Source organism: Nicotiana attenuata, unplaced genomic scaffold (assembly GCF_001879085.1).
Source record: "Nicotiana attenuata strain UT unplaced genomic scaffold, NIATTr2, whole genome shotgun sequence".
Classification (NCBI taxonomy): Eukaryota; Viridiplantae; Streptophyta; class Magnoliopsida; order Solanales; family Solanaceae; genus Nicotiana; species Nicotiana attenuata.
In genome coordinates this window covers 105,851-110,843 of record NW_017672508.1, presented here as the reverse complement: position 1 = coordinate 110,843, position 4,993 = coordinate 105,851, and positions in this window count along the sequence as shown.

Here is a 4,993-nt window from a genome sequence, read left to right as displayed (position 1 = left end):
TGTGCAGTTTATAGGATGGTACATATTTGAACTTGAAAAGAATTTCATCACAGCATTTGTAACTATATCTCCTATCACAGGCCAAGCTCTCTTAAAGAATAATGCATTGAAGCCAATATTATATAGCTCTAATAAACTATCACAGTGGTAGTATTTTTCAAACTATGTATAACTAATACTTGTATTAATTATACACCTTATTCAATACTATTTTTATACATAACAAACCATGGCATTAATAATACAATAAGTTTTAAACTTTTAATACATGGATAAGCATTTTTAAAGACAGAACTTCAATTTCAAAACATTTTCCGAATCCTTTTTTGTAGGGTAGAGGACACTTTTATAAGCAAATAATTTTTAAAAAAATTATACAATGCATGCTATTTTTAATACACAAACCAAATAGTCGATAAGAAATAATTTCAACATAATTAATTTCAATATTACTAATACACTCTATTCAATACTATTCTCATACACCTAACCAAACGACCCGTTAGAATTTTCTAGAAGCTATTAATTTTTTTTAAGTCAAAAATTAATCATGGATTTAAGTGAACTGCAGTACGCAAAGATTGCCAACAAAAGTGTCTGAGTTTTCCATGTGATGAATTATTAGTAGGGCTGTCAAATTTGGCCCAAGCCCAAATGACCCGCCCAACCCGTCCAAGGTTGGGTTGGTTATTAACCCGTCCATTTATTGAAGGGATTTTTTCTTAACTATACCATATATGAAATCTTATTACCCTAAATGTGCATAGTTTGTTAATTACCCGCCCAGTCCACACTTTTACTACAATTTATATACCATTCGACTATTAGGGCATTAAAAGGGCAGAATATTCCCTAAAAAACGCGCTAAAATTAAGGAGAGAATCTTGGTGTTAATTGATTCTACATTAAATTCAATTTTTAAAAAGGGAAAGGAGATTTCTCATCTGCGTATTTTTCTCCAGATCAGATTTGATTGGTAGGCAAAGCCATTGGAATTTTTTTCGTAATTAAAAAAAAAAGACTAAAAGCTTCAACAAACTGAAATCACATCTGTTCTTCATCTTTTTTTTCTCAATACACAAATAAAAAAAACAATAAAATATAGAACAATACCTCAGCCACAACACTCAATCGTGTCCAAAATCCCAATCATGCTACAATTGAATGGGAAAAATCTGATTATAAAAAATGGGTCTCATCTCTGTATTTTTTGAGAAGAAGAAAGAATGGAGAAGAGGAAGTCTGATTTTATGTTAATATCAACAAAATTCCTACATTTATCTACAAATAACTACAAATGAGTTTTAGTATTGTATAAAGCTGTATTGTTTTTAAGGGTATCTACAAAATTACTACATTTATACTACAATTAAACTACGATCTATGTTGAAAAAAAATGTTGACTACAAAATCTTATATTCATCTACAAAAAAAACTACAAATAAACTACAAATCAGTTTTAGTATTGTATAAAGCTGTATTGTTTTTAAGGGTATCTACAAAATTACTACATTTATACTACAATTAAACTACGATCTATGTTGAAAAAAATGTTGACTACAAAATTTTCTCTTGACCTACAAAATTTCTTCAAAAAAACTACAAATAACTACAAATCAGTTTAAGTATTGTATAAAGATGTATTGTTTTTAAGAGTATCTACAAAATTACTATATTTATACTACAATTAAACTACAATTTATATTGAAAAAAAATGTTGACTACAAAAGGTTTCCTATGTGGCATAGGAATGTAAAAATCCCAAAAAAAAAAAAATAGGGTTTCAAGAATAGGCAATTCATGAAGTGATCTCCATACAAAATGTCATAGCTCGAAAGAAATTCAGATATCAAAAAGTGAGAATCTCGCCGCCGCCATTTGTTGCTTGATTTCTATCTGTGTTTGAAATTTCGAACTCTCTGCCATTATTATTTCCAGTGGGAATTCAAGCGGTTCGATCAAAGAATTTAATATTTTCTTGTGAATCTGAAAATATGATATTCTTCGATTCTTAATAACAATTGAGAGGCAGTGGGCAGTTGGGGATGATCAACGAGAGGAAGCATAGGAGCATCGTGAGTTGTGTGTATGTTGTGAACAGTTGAGATGAAAGGAAAGAGAAAGTGGGAAGATACAGTCCTATAATTATGCCTAATATAAATGAACCCTTAATTATATCCCTAATTTGAATTATGGTATAAAAATGATAATTTGGTATGCTGAAATGTAATTAACTAAAACCTTAAACATTGAGGGTAATAAGGTTTCATATATGGTATAGGAAGGTAAAAATCCCTTTATTGAACTTAGCCCATCTTGACCCAACTCATCTCAACCCATTTAAAGTTGGGCTAATTTTTAGCCCAAATTGATCCATGAGTAAGTTTGTCAAAGTATCTTAGAAATAATTTTATTTTTTGTTTAATATTTTAAATATGACCATAACAAAAGCAAAAAAACCTTATTTAGTAATTATACAATTTATAAGAAAATAACACATATTAATTAAAGTTTAATAAGAGTTGGGCGAGTTAGGTTATGACCCGAATTTTGACCCATCTTGACCCAACCCATCTTAGCCCAAGTAACTTTTGGGCGGGTCAAATTATTGACTCAACCCATTTTGACCCGCCCAAATTTGACCCAACCCGCCCATTTGACACCCCTAATTATTAGTCAATTGGGACTTTGTAAGAGGCGACGTACCTTAAAATCTTTTATTTTTTTGCAACTTGCGGTAAAACTTTATATGAAATAAATTTGAACCTATCATAAATTATGAATATTTTAGAATTTACTAGATTTTTGTTTAATATTTTTTTCACCGGATTTTTGTTTAATATTACTCATATTTTAATTTGCTGCAATCTGTAAAGATTGCCGACCAAAAATATATGAGTTAGCCATGTGATCAATTATTAGTCAATTGCTCATGTAATTAAGACCAAAAAAAAAATTTAAAATTAGCAATTCAGAGCCTAAATTTTATGTTATTTTTAAAAAAAAAGAGAAACCTAAGGGATAATAGTAATTAATCATGATGATTTTTTAGAGATTTTGTTGTAGTGAAAAATTTAAAAGTCAGACCCTCCTTTAACAGCCATTTTTTATAACAACACTTTAATTTGACGGTCAAATTTTTATTGGAACCAACTTTTCATATTATGTTTTCTATAATAATACTTTGCTATAACAATCCAAAAAATATCTAAACAAATGAAACTATTATAATTGTATATTCCAAATACTTTACCTGCCCCTTAAGTACACTGACTTAAGATCCTATTACTCACTATCTTTTCTTATTTCCTTTCAATCTAAGGCAAAGAAATACCTTCTCCCACAAGAGTTATTATTACATCCAAAAAGTATCTTATTTTTAACATTCAAAACTTTAGTGTTGGACCAATTATGAAAATCCAAACATGACAATCTGTCAACATTATAAAAAACTTAAAAATCAAAATTATAGATTGTTAGTGCACATTAAGGTCCACATATGTCGGTGGATGTCTAGTCCTTTTCTAAATCATAAAATATTGGTGTCTTATTTTCAAAAAGAATAAGAAACGAATATATTGGTGTTTGTATTCAAAAGGTATTTAAATTTTCTTTGAAATCCTTTTCACATTTTCTGAAACTTTTGTCAACTAAACACAAACTATTTTTCATTTTTCCGGTAAATTTTAAAAACTTATCTGAACTAATTTTTCCATTTTTGGGGAAACTAGGAAGTATATCCCACATTGAGTTTGGTTGAAAAAGATTTTTCAAACTTTTTTTAATCATAAAAAATTGCAAAATATGTTGTTGTTTTTTTACCCTTTTGAAACAGACAACTCACTCTGCTTCATACTCCCTTAGGTCCAGAATAAGTAATGTTTAATATTTAGTATAATTATTAAAAAAATATTTAAAAGTATTAATCATAAGAGTTTTCTTAACTAATCTTTTATCTCGAATAAGATTTTTTAGAAAATTAAATAGCTTATTTATGGGAGTGATGATAGATTTGGAAAAAATAACAATAAATACATTCTTAGTTTTCAATAAATGATACTTATTTTGTATTTAATTATTTTGACAAAACTAAACCACACTTATTTTGGAATAGAGAGTACTAAAGAAGGATACAAAAAAGAAACATCATATCAATAGGTGGAATTAGTTAATCAATTAATTATTGAAGAGGACATTACAATACTTCCTCTGGTTCATTTTAATTAATTTTTTGGTCTTTTTTGTGATTTATAATATTTAATTCTTTCAAATATTAAGAAGGAATTAACTTCTTTTTTTAAAAGTTGCCTTTGGAGCAAAGAGTCCAGAAATATTTGTTGTATATCCAATGAACAAATTAAGATTAATATGGTCAAATTTATTGTTAATTAATGCTAAAAGGTATATTTCTCAATATGTGTGAAAATAATTAAAAAAAAATAATTAAAGTGAATGAGTGGGTTGCTCTAGTTGTTAACACCCTCCACTTCCAACCAAGAGGTTATGAGTTCGAGTCACCCCAAGAACAAGGCGAGGAGTTCTTGAAGGGAGGGAGCCGAAGGTCTATCAGAAACAACCTTTCTACTCCAGGGTAGGGGTAAGGTCTGCGTACAGACTACCCTTCCCAGACCCCACTGATAGGATTATACTGGATTGTTATTGTTGCTGTTATAATTAAAGTGGACCAATGAGAGTACCACCAAGGATTATCGTGAGATGGATCGAATTCCTTCACCTTAATAAGCTTTGCAACTGAAAATATTTATGGTAGGGAGTGCTTTTTCTTTTATTGAAACTTACACGTCCGAATTAGTCGAGAGTCCAATACGAGTATAAGAAACCAGAAATAGAAAAGAGGACATCAGAACGGACCCCCCCCCCCCCACCCCGACGGCCCCGACCCCCACCACGTACGTTCGTCCGTACCCTAACTAAAAACTAAAAACGCGACTAAGGTACCCGGACCCCAAAACGGAAACCCGGAACCCTTAAC